This window comes from Octopus bimaculoides, chromosome 14 (genome assembly GCF_001194135.2).
Source record: "Octopus bimaculoides isolate UCB-OBI-ISO-001 chromosome 14, ASM119413v2, whole genome shotgun sequence".
NCBI lineage: Eukaryota > Metazoa > Mollusca > Cephalopoda > Octopoda > Octopodidae > Octopus > Octopus bimaculoides.
In genome coordinates this window covers 41,250,272-41,263,950 of record NC_068994.1, presented here as the reverse complement: position 1 = coordinate 41,263,950, position 13,679 = coordinate 41,250,272, and the positions used below count along the sequence as shown (strand labels likewise).

The following is a 13,679-nucleotide window of genomic DNA, read 5'->3' as shown; positions in this document are numbered from 1 at the left end:
GGCCATGTAGTTAAGAAGCTTATTTCGTGGCCCTATGGTTTCAGCTTTAATCTCACTGCACAGCATCTTGGGCAAGTGTCTTCTCCTATAGCTTCTGACTACCTAATGCCTTGTGTGTGTGTGTGTATATACATATATATATGTACACACACACATAAATATATATATTTATATAATTCACAAAAAAAAATTTGCGAAGATATCATTGACTCTATTATTATTGAGTGTAACAATTTAAAACTGATAATAACAGATTCAATAATATAGGTGATTGCAGGTCCCCAAAAAAGCATTAAATAGCTTAAGGATTAAAATGAATCAAATGACATACTAAGTATGTCCTTTGATTAATTTTTATCCTTCAGTTATATGTGTGTGTGTGTGTGTATATATGTGTGTGTGAGATTTCGTCACATACCAGGAGGAAAAATTAGAAGTAGTTGATAGATTCCAATACCTAGGTGACCAAGTCAGTAGCGGGGGTGGATGCTCTGGGAGCTAGAATAAGAATAGGCTAGACAAAGTTCAGAGAGCTCCAACCTCTGCTGGTAAAAAAGAGTCTCTCACTCAGTGTGAAAGGTAGACTGTATGATGCCTGTGTGCAAACAGCCATGCTACACAGTTGGGAAACATGGCCTGTGGCTACTGAAGACATGCATAAGCTTGAAAGAAATGAAGCTAGTATGCTCCGTTGGATGTGTAATGTCAGTGTGCTTGCATTTTATATTTTATGATCAGATTTAAAATGGAATACACACAAGCGAAAAAATGTGCTTAATTAAACTAGGAAACCCACACCTAAATAATACTCACCCCGCCCTAATTACCCAACAAAACTAACCAATCTACCACAAGCAAACCTCTACCCAGCGAATTTACCAGCGCAAGAACAAAATTTTAAGTAAAAATTACCACTTTTGTTTTCAATACCATCACATATGTATCAATTATTTTCGCATCCTAACCGATGCATCTATCTATATTCTCATTCTGAAGAGATTTACTTAAACCAGTAAATTGAAACGATCGTAAATGCTATATATATATAGGTGCAAGCATGGCTGTGTGGTTAAGAAATTTCCTTCACATCCACATGGTCCTCCATTGTATGGAACCTTGGGCAAATATCTTCTACTATAGCCATGGCCCAACCAATGTTCTGTGAGTGAATTTGATAGACGGACACTAGAAGGAGCCTGTCATATATATATGTGTGTGTGTATATATGTATATACGTAGATATAAATATATATGCATGTATATATGTATTTGTGTGTATGTGTGTTTGTCTCCTACCATCGCTTGAGCACTGATGCTGGTGTGTTTATGTCTCATAATTTAGTGGTTTGGCAAACGAAACTGATAGAATAAGTACTAGTTTTACTAAGAAGTCTTGGGGTCAATTTCTTCGACTAATACCTTTTCAGGTGGTGCTCCAGCATGGCCACAATCAAATGACTGAAACAAGTAAAAGAATAAACGAATATATATATATATATATATATATATACACACACACACACTCACACATATATGTACACATTTATGTGTGCATATATATGCATGTGTGTGTGTGTGTGTGTGTGTAAGTATATACACACACACATATATATATATATATATATATGGAATTTAATAGAGACTGCTTTCCTTTCTTTAACATTCAATGATGTCAAAGAAAACACTCACCATTCTAACAGGAGTGCATTCATTATCATTTCATCTTATAAGTCCAGAAACATATTCATAAAATTCTTGATGATTTATGTCTTTTTATTTTACCTGTATTCTTTTCTTTGTTTTCTTCGATATAATAAAACATTTTATCTAAGCCAAAAAAATCTAAATGTATGCAAAACAAATGGAATTTTTAAAAAAGTATTTTTCATGTGTATAACAGAAAATTTAAATCATATTGAAAAAGCAAAGTGACTAAAAATTTTAAATAATACTTTTACATATTTTGGACTTTTTATTAAGATTCCTTATTTAATAAGTTATCACTGCAATAATGTAAAGAAAATGAATAGAAATTTGATAAATCTTTTTCTCCCACTCACTATATTTTCTAAATAAATTATTGTTTCCAGCTGAGAAAATTATATATTTTAGATATCACTTTCTTCTTTCTCTTTAAGCTATCTTTATAATATTCAATGAAAAAAATAAATAAAATTCAATGATATCAAAATAATTTTATAAACTAAAAACTACAATGGTTATACTGATAGTTGCTGCTGATGTCACAAAAGAGATCTTTTTTCTGCTGCTGCTGTTGCTATTTCTGTGGCTTGCTGTGTCTGCTGATGCTGCCAGTGTAGCTATTGCAAAATGGAAAGTACTTTGAATGTGAAAAATTAAAATTCCATTTCAAAAATTCTGTGGTAGAAAGCAGGTGTCATGATCACCACCATCATCATCACCACCACTACCACCACCAAGACTACAATCTTCATAATCCTCTTCATCTTCATCATTGTCATTGTTATTACCATCATTGTCGTCATCATTGCTGTCATCACCACCACCGCTACCACCATTCTCCATGATATCATTAACAAATATATCCATAATATATTTCTGCTTGTCATATGTGTTTGAATAATACACATTTAACTATGGAATCACATTGGAAACATAACTGAAATATTTAACTTAATGAAACAGAACATCCATAAGTTTAAGCATCAAACTCTGAACACTATTTATAAGGTGTGTAATTTGTCATTATTACTCGTGGTTTGAAAAAGATATCAAGAATCTCCTTTTCCTAGGGTCAAGAATTAGGTATGATCTTGGAGAAAATGCAAGTGCATGGCCTAGTGGTTAGAAGGATGCTCTCGTAATCACAAGATCGTAGTTTCAATTTCCTGCCCTGATGTTGCATTGTATCCTTGAGCAAAACACTTCATTTTCCATTGTTCCAGTTCACTCAACTGTAAATGAGTAGCCCTGTGATGGACTGGTGTCACGTCCAGGGGTAATATGGGGGTGGGGGTTACACTCACTTATATACCATGAGAACAAGGTAACTGGCCCTATCAGTCTAAGGACTGATCTTCTGATCTTTGAGGATCTTAAAATGTCTTTTGAAGCCACTGTTAGATTTGCAGACCTTCTAGCATACACATATCCATTTTTTTTTTATCTATCTATTTATATAAATATAGATACATATGTTTAAATAATGTGTATAGATATATGTGTGCATGCATATATATTTTTCTATTAAGTTTGCTCACAACAGCATTGGTGTCTAGTATAAGACACTTTTCAAGGTGTGGTGCAATGAGACTAAACCCAAGGCTAAATGCTAGGCAAGTGAACTTCTTAACCACACAATCCCAACAGCTTGAAGTAATATATTTCTAGCAATCCAAGAAACTAAGTAAAAGCTTCCTTATTAGATTGAATATTCTTCAGTTGATAAAGAGAGAAAAATTTGGTACAGAAGTGACCAAAATGCTATTGTGTTGAACTAGATACAGTATAGCATTTACTTATTGTTTTTAATGTTCCAAGTTCATATCCTACTCTAGTTGATTATATCTTTTATGACTCAGAGTTTGATTAAACCAAATAAATACCAGCTTTGTATTAGGGGAAATTAAATTGACTACACACCACCCACCCAATTAGTGGCCAAAGCGAAATTTAAAAATCTATAAGAACACAGAAACAGATGAAGAGAAAGAAAGGGGTGGAAGGAAGAGTGAAATTGTTTAAACATAAAATATTCTACAGAGGAGATTTGTTAATTAAAAGGCATCAAACGTTCAAAGCTAATTTACAGAAAAGAGTAATAATTAAAAATATATGTTGTTGTTGTGTTGGTGGTAGCGGTGTTGGTGCTGGCGTTGGCTGAGGTTGGTTGCGAAAGTAGTGGTAAGTAGTAAGTATGTTTTCTGATGGGGTTCAATATGATTAAACTTCTCAGATAGACCTAAAAGACATTCAATTATAGATTAAAATCTATAATAAGTGTGAATAATTAAGCAAATATTATATGAACAAATTTTCCCCACACCATCTTCATAGAAAGTATCAGCTCTTTTGTTGCTGTCTGCTTCTAGATCTAAATGAAACATTAAAAATATATATGTTGCTTTTTTTATATTCTTCAACTTTTATTTTTATTTAACAATATATTTATTTTTGGTTTGTGTATAAGTTTTTGGAATAAAACTAGATGAAATATTGAGGCGTAACTGCCTTAGCTATCAAAATTGTTTTCTATATTTTTTTTTTTTTTTAAATTTAATGCAGTATAATATATATATGTTAGTATTGTATACAGGAGGTGTAATATAAGATATAGTGAGATACAATGTAATATGAGAGTATAAGAATGGAAATGTTATAATAATATTGTACTTTATATGGGTGCAAGTTAAAACCACAAGGCAAAAACTTAGTCCAAAAATTCCAATATTTTCAATATTAACTGTTTGAAATGTTCCTATACCATTATCTTCATGCTTCATATGGGTGCAAGTTTATGCCAAAAGAACGAAATTCACAGAAAAAAAAAATACCAATATTTTCATATTAATTGCTTGATATGTTCCCATCGCAGATATTGGGCTCTAGAGTGTAACACTATTTGGAGATAGAAACAATGATGTTTGAGTGCAGTGTGTGTGTGTGTTTGTGTGTGTGTGCAAGCATGCTCAGGCACTTGCACAACTCCCTATCAATTTGGAGACTTGTGAGTTTCTTTGATGTAACATAGAACAAATAACTTTAATTATTAAATTCAAGGAATTTTATAAAGCTAGTAATGTTCTTTATACAAAAATCAATGTATGAATGAATATATTCCTGAGTGAGTTTGTATGTGTGTGTGTGTGAGTGTATGTGTGTGTGCATGTACATGCACGTGTGCATATGCATGCATCCATCCATCTGTTTAAACACACATACAAGCACTCATAAATGTATGTGTGTATATCAAATATATATTACATATGATACATACATTATATACTATATAGCATATATATTATATAGTATGTAATATATGATATATATATAGGGGTATATACACACACACACACATAAGCAAGTATACATAGGCATCGATATCTATTTATGTATCTGTTTATATTTATGCATGTGTGTGTGCATATATATGTGCAGGAGTAGCTGTGTGGTAAGAAGCTTGCTTACCAACCACATAGTTCCAGGTTCAGTTCCACTGCATGGCACCTTGGGCAAGTGTCTTCTACTATAGCCTTGAGCTAACCAAAGCCTTGTGAGTGGATTTGGTAGACAGAAACTGAAAGAGGCCCGTCGTATATATGTATGTGTATATATATGTGTGTGTGTGTGTTTGTCCCCCCCAACATCACTTGATAACCGATGCTGGTATGTTTACGTCCCTGTAACTTACAGGTTCAGCAAAAGAAACTGATAGAATAAGTACTAGGCTTACAAAGAATATGTCCTGGGGTCGATTTGCTCGACTAAAGGTGGTGCTCCAGCATGGCCACAGTCAAATGACTGAAACAAGTAAAAAGAGTAAAAAGAGAGAATATATATATATATATATATATATCATCATCATTGTTTAACGTCCACTTTCCATGCTAACATGAGTTGGACAATATACATGCACACACACAAACACACACACACAACCAAACACAATTATTAACATCTATGTTTCGTTTGCATTTGATAGATACTTTTTATTGTAGGAGAATACAATAAAATGAGTATGTTAATATTTGTCTCTGATCTATTGACGTCTTAGGTTTCAAAGTTATGTGTCAGATTCCTTTGCCTGTGGATATTTTATTCAACAATCATGGTGATCATAAATGGCCTATATTTCCAGCTGGTTCCAATGTCAGCAAGTCTATCTGTTATAACACATGGAGGCTGACTTCTAAAATTCTCCAAGAGGAATTCAAAGATATATAAAAGACTTAATTTTACTGGGAGTTTCCTCTTTTAAAATTGAAGCTAGTTAGGTTATAAAATATTGGTAGTGATTTCTTCAATCTTTATTATTTTAACATGGAAATGTTTTCCTCTTGATTTGCACATTTACAGATATGTGTTCTATAAGAAGATGAGAGTATATATTAGTAAATTTTTGATCAACTAACAGTATGACTTTTGTTTATGCACTGAGGTGGGTTGAATTTCAAAGAAGATTAATTTAGGATGAAGGGATTGATTTCTTTCAAAATGGGAAATGCTTTCTTTCAAACACTAATAAGAGGCAAGTGATCAAACACATTCAGTATTAGCTTTTTTGATCAGAACTACAAACAGACATACGTGGATTGCTATGCATACACACACATGCATGCACATGCACACACACTCACAAAACATACACACATACAGACATATATTCATAAGTGCATACACATGCATGCACACATACAAGCACATACTCAAGCACTCAAAACAGAAATATATGCATGCAGTCCAAAAGAAGTGACAGAGCCTCTGTATAGTGGTTCACCATGCTAGAATTAGCAACCAAATCTCCAACAAATTCTACTATCTTATCTTAAAAGCTGGAATAGACACACCATATAAAAGAAAGGGTAAGTCTATGGAAGACTTGTTTAGTTTAGATTGTATGTTAGGCTGTACAATCATACCTTTGAACTATTTAGAACCCTAACCCTTTAATATTCAGATTACCCTATCAAATGTAATACTTATTCATTCACATTTTTGTGAATTAATCATGCATCATCTTGTTGCTTTAAGATTTTAATGGTGAGGTTGCTTAGTTTTTAGAATGGACGTTGTAAGGTAGATATGAAAGGCCAGATCTGGCTGGTTTGAACAAAATACAGGTAGAACATTCGAGCTGGATATGACCAGCTTAAATTAAGACACGAGGAGAAAAATATATTGTGATTGTTTTGGAATTGTTTAGGCTTGTATCAGAACAGAAAAATATAAAAAAAACAACGTAGTATGGTCGCTAGTTAAAAGAAGAAAATTCAGAATATCAAAATAAAAAATAGGACAGCTATTTATTATCAAAGCACGCACAAGGAAAATCTGGCAGGAGCAACACATCACAAAAAAGAAAAATAATAGATTGTAGCTCCAAAAGTCATTTCAACATAAATTTTTCCTCAAACTTCAAAAGCTAACTAAAAAATTTATTCAAACTACAATCAATTGCATCACAGATTATCTAATTTGATCTGAGCCCAGCTGCATCAACGAGAGTAACAAAAACAATAAACATACGTAGTTGTGTGGTTAAAAAGCACACTTTGCAAGCATCTAATTTTGGGTATCTTGAATAAATCTAATTAACTATCGCTCTGGACAGACCAATATCCTGCAAGAACTGCATAGAATCCCCTCATATTCTTTCTTTTATTTATTTCATTCATTTCACTGTGGCCATGCTGGAGCACCACCTTTAGTTGAACAAATCAACCCCAGAACTTATTTCTTGTAAGCCCAGTGCTTATTCTATCGGTCTCTTTACCGAACCGCTAAGTTATGGGGATGTAAACACACCAGCATCAGCTGCCAAACGATGGTAGGGGACAAACACAGACACATACATATATATATATATATGACGGGCTTCCTTCAGTTTCCATCTACCAAATACACTCACAAGGCTTTGGTTGGCCTGAGGCTATAGTAGAAAACACCTGCCCAAGGTGCCATGCAGTGGGACTGAAACCGGAACCATGTGGTTGGTAAGCAGACTACTTACCACACAGCCATGCCCGGGCCTAAATAAAAAATATATATAATATATATGTGTGTGTGTGTGTGTGCAATAGAAATTGGTTTCAAAGAAAAAAAGACTACACATGGTATAAATAAGGGAAAAGTAAAAAGAAAGCAAAGGAAATGCACATTAGACATAAAAAAAATAAAGCCTTTTCTAAGAAAAGCCAAGATGTATACATACAATTAAATATTTGAGGTGGAATTATGAAGTATAAAAAACATTATTATGAATCATTATAGAGATTCAAAGTCATACTGGTATCATCAGAGCTGATCACTGACTTTGAAAGAACACCAATTTCCAAATGGTGTTGAGTCTAATAGTGCCCAAGTGAAAAGATTACATGCAAGGGAGGTAAGCAGTTCTGGAAGTGATGCAATTAAGGTATATATAAATACTGGAAGATGAATGGTGTATGGGATGTATGGAGATTAGTGGGAGTATTGGTAAGGTTAGTAGTGTCCTATATAGGACTATATAAAATCATAAGCAAATTTTATCCGAGTTCATTAGAACGGGGAAATGATTTTACTCCCAAAATCTTCAGGTCAAATCCCTAAGAAAATGTCTAAAATCATTCAGAGAATAAACATAAACATGAGAAATAAAAATATATATAAAGAGACAAAAATCTGTTAACTAATCCCTACATTAACGGTATTAATATAATTATTAAGAGTTACAATCTAAAAATATTATAGTATTATAGTAAACAAGGTTAAAACATTATGGAATAAGTAGATAATAGTAAAGAAAATGTGTTAGTGTACAAAGTTACTAAAAGACGGATGTCAATATTGTTTATAAAATCAAAATAAGAAAATATGACTTATCTGCCGGCTGGTGACTGTAGAGTTAAAACAAAATGGCTGTGCTATAGAATTTATACTAAAAGGTCACGTGATATGGCGTCTATTACCCAGAAGTACCTGCGTATTATAATTACTAAAATAATAACGAAAATATCGAAAAAGAAAATCTACCTAAAATAAAACGTTTCTTGGGATTAAAAATATTAAAATACTAAACTTGCAAATTAACGCAGAGTAATAACTATACCCATACGAAAATTCTATATTACGTAAATAATGCTATGAAAATTAATACTGAAAAGTCACGTGATAAACATGGCGTCCATTACCAGAGGTAAGTACGTGTTATAATTGCTAAAACAATAATGAAAATATCGAAAACGAAAATCTACCTAAAATAAAAAGTTTAATGAAGATTAATAATAATAAAATACTTAAAACTCTCAGATTAACGCAGAATAATAACTATACCAAATACAAAAGTTATATATTACTTAAATAATGTTATGAAGCATTGTAAAAGACTGCTCATATTATCGTTGAATACTTAAAGTAAAGGTAGTTATATGTTCCAATTTTGTATAATATTGTGATGATTAAAGTGTATTCAAAAGCTAATTTGATGTATTTTACGATACTGATCATAACCATATGTTGGTACCTAATACTAGGTTTAAATAAATTAGTTATCTAAACTAATTTTATAAGTAATTTAATTTATGATTGCATTTAATATTACGTTCATCGTGGGAGTTAAATAAATTTTTATTAGTTAATAATATCTCTTTAAATTCGTTAGTACATAATAAGCAAATTTTATTCCCTATTCTATATGATTTAGCCTTGCAAACTATTTCCCATTTTGACTATCTCCCGATTTTTGCCAGTAAGGTTGGAATAAATTTTTTATTCCCTAATATTATTACTATATATATATATATATATATATATATATATATAGTGTCCAGGGAGGTGAAAGACCACTTGGAGTGAGGACCCCTTATCTTTTCTTGAAGCGTGTTTCGAAGAAAAGATCATTCTAATATAAAACCAGATATGCAGGGAATGGCATTGAAAATTTTGGGGGTCTTTTGCTTGTGCTTGATATCGTGGCGCTCTCATTTTCCTAAGCTTGTGACCCACTTTGGCACTGGACATCTTGCCTTGATTTGTCTCTGGATCATGTCAGTAGGCTGGAGAGGGTGTCAGGTGCTGTGCAAGAGTTACTGGACCTAAAATTTTAGGCTGTACAACAGTATTTGCACATGCATGCACACATACACACACACACACGTTAGCTTCACACATATACACACGTTAATACACATATTCACACATATACACACGTCCATATGTACATGCACACACACACACACACACACACACACACATACGCACGCGCTCACAAGAATAAATTCGTTCAGACAGGTCACCATAATTATTTCCCTTTCGTTCAGCCTTCTTCCCGCTGAAGAGAACGGACAACAAAAACCAAGGCAGGAAGGTTCTCAAGTTATTTAGAATATTTAATTAGGATAAGGTGAATCTGAAGTCTTACAGCTGCTTCTGGGATATCCAAAATGATAGGCTAGCATGCCCATACAATGAGTGTTTCATCATCAGAGACAAGGTGAGTATATATGAAAGGTCTAGACTGGGAAATTCACAGTTTATAAGGAATAAAATATTTTATATATATATATATGTGTGTCTATACCCACACAAACACACACACACACACACACACATATATATATATATATACTACGAAGTTGCTATTTAAGCAATGTATTCATGGATGGTTAATGGTCAGACGTGGTATTGAAGAATGAGCAAAACTCCTGATATATGCAAACACACCCATTAACTATTCTTCTACCTTTGGATCATATTGTTTACAAAGACATTTCCAAATGCAAACTTGGTAGCTTTCGTTTAGAAAATCTTTAGAGATAACTTTAAAATGTAATATACATATATATATGCATATATATGTATATTCACACATGAATACATGTATTCACACACACACACACACACATATATATATGTACATACAAACATACCTATACTGAACTATTGAGAAATCTACTGTTACTCTATCCAAATTATAAGTTCAGGCTTATACCTGTAATTATTGGGGCACTGGGATATGCAAAACACTGCCTAAATACCAATCTTGAGAAATCAGGCTTCTCAAAGTCAGAAAAAAGAAAGCTAAATCTAAGACTACAGATCCAGTCCATCAGTGGAACTAAAAATCTGCAAAACTTCCCAGAAGTTTATCATTTAAGTATATATGAGCATGTCTAGACATGCAAGCATTTGCATGAAAATACATGCATAATACAAAACAAACAAATCAGCACATATACACACATACAAAAATACCCTGTTGATGTCGTTGATATTCCAATGAAGGAAACTTGGATCCAGATTAGAAACCAACTCTTTTTCTATTGACTAGAAATTTTGAAATAAAACTGAATAATAACATACATACATACATACATACATACATACATAGAAGTTTAATCCTGAAGACAAAGAAATAAGAACCCACAATGTGGTAGAAGCCATAGCCACTCATAATAAAAAAGAATACTGGTGGAATGTACCAGTGTAGACCTCAGTAAAATGCAAGCACAACAGACCTGATATAATGATTTGGGGTAGAGAAGAGAAACTGTGCACAGTTGTGGAAATTTGCTGCTCAATGGATGTTAACATAAAGATCAGTAAAAAAGAGAATACCTATGCTGAACTATTGAGGAATCTACAGCTACTCTATCCAGATTACAAGTTCAGGTTTATACCTGTAATTATTGGGGCACTGGGATATGTAACACACTGCCTAAATACCAATCTTGAGAAATTAGGCTTCTTGAAACCAGAAAGGAGAAAACTAATTTGAAGACTACAGATCCAAGCCATCACTGAACTGTAAAAATCTAAAACTTTCCAGAAGTTTATTCAAATATGTATAAGCATGTTTAGATATGTAACTATATGTATGAGAATACATACGTAAAATAAACAAATCGGCACATACATACATACATAACATATGACAGCTGTATCCTCCTTACACGAGAAAAGCCATTGCGAAGAAGACTTACTGAAATGATTCATGATTGTTGCCATGTGATGCCCTTATATGACTTTTAAGCTTTTACACATTTTATTACATACTAGACAATTGTGCTGGCTGGCAGGAGAAACAGGTGCCACCATATGCACTTTCTTAATATGTCTTAACATACACACATACAAACAAACAAACAAAAATACCCAGTTGATGTTGAAATTCCAACGAAGAAGCCTTGGATCTAGGTTTGAAACAAGTTCTTTCTCTATTGACAAGAAATCTTGAAATAAACTGAATAATGACATACATACATAGAATCATACATATACCATATAAACAGTACTAATGATCTAATACATTTATAAACAGGATGTCTCATTTCATTTTTGGGGTTTATTACTGTTCGCATTGCTTTGGTGGCTATACCACATTGGACTATTGCATGGGTGGCATGAAATACATCTGAGATGGCCTATGGTCTCTACAGTTTCACTTGGAGTATTAAAATAATAACATTGAAGAGGATTGATGCAACAAATGAATCAGTGAAGCTATGTCAGAGTACATTCCAAAGCAAAAAGATTAAATAAAGAAAAATCTACAGGCTGAGGAAAATGTTAAATAGTCCAGTGTTTAATAGAATATGTATTTATGTTTTATACAGTCAATATTTCAAATATGTTCCTCCATAATATAACATTTACTTTACTTAAGAAATATGAAAATCGCTGAAGCCTTGTTTCCAAGAACAATAAAATACCCATGATTTTAACTTCAGTTTTCGTGTTTCCATTATATTGCTATTAGAGACATGATGTTCCATGAAATGGGATAATTGCAACATTCAATGATTATAGGAGTGAGATTCTAATTGAGGAGTCAAGATTCTTCAAAGACAATGCAGCATGGTTTTCTTATACTCTTTTTTCCCTTTTCCCCCCACTTTTTTAATATTTTGTGCATGGAATGAGAAGTATACAGACAATCGTGATATTACATGATCATACAATAGATTTTAGATTTAATTGCAGATGATGCTGAAGAATATTTACAACTGAATATATTATTTTAGATTTTTACATTGTGGCTTGGTTTTGCTTTTATTTTCTTTTGCTATTTCGTTATTTTTTTCTTTATGGATGAAATATGTCGCCTGTGCATTGTTTTAATAATTCCTTCATTTTTCAATGAATTTCTATAGCCACGTACATATATATATATATATATATACGCACACACATACACACACATTGTTGCAGCATATATTTATAGCACACAGATTTGTGTGTTTGTGTTGTGTTGTGTGTGTGTGTGTGTGTGTGCATGTATATTTTTGTGCTGTTGTATAGTATTCACAAAATGTGTCTACATAAATAAGCAAATATTTGTTTATATTATATATATATGTATATTGCAAGTATACATATATATATATACATGTACAAATATATTTGTACACACACACATATACATACATATACACTTTACTTTAAAATGTAAAGAAATGAGTAAATATATGCAAGCTTATGTATGTCAGCATATGGATGTAAATATACATGTGTGTGTGTGTATATATATATATATATATATATATATATATACATATACATACATAAATACATACATATATATATATATATATAACCCATGCTAGCATGGAAAGCGGACGTTAAACGATGATGATGATGATGATATATATATATATATATATGTATATAATTATACATATTGAAAAGGTGAGTAGAAATGGCTTTTTTGGATAATTTTTATTTTAATAATAATATATACAGTGAGTGACTCTGGTATCAGTTTCACTAGAGTCACTCACTGTACACATTATCATTCAAATAAAAATTATCCCCAAAAAGCCGTCTCTACACATTTTTTCAAATATATAATACTGTACCAAGACCTTCCTTTTACTATTCTACTATATGTGTGTGTATGATTCTACTATGTGTGTGTGTGTGTGTAAGTATGTATATATATGTATATATACAAATGTGTGTGTATGTATATATATGTATATATGCATATGTATATGTAT

The 13,679-nt window shown here is 32.2% G+C and overlaps 1 protein-coding gene across 1 annotated transcript in view; it reads left to right on the top strand.

Annotated features, from left to right (window-relative positions):
* The first annotated feature begins 8,855 nt into the window (after nt 1-8,855).
* LOC106880259 (putative protocadherin beta-18) overlaps nt 8,856-13,679 on the top strand; it is a 65,197-nt gene continuing 60,373 nt past the window's right edge. The window contains exon 1 of the mRNA XM_052973098.1: nt 8,856-8,878. The gene's annotated coding sequence lies outside the window, so the exon portion shown is untranslated. The remainder of the gene's footprint in view (nt 8,879-13,679) is intronic.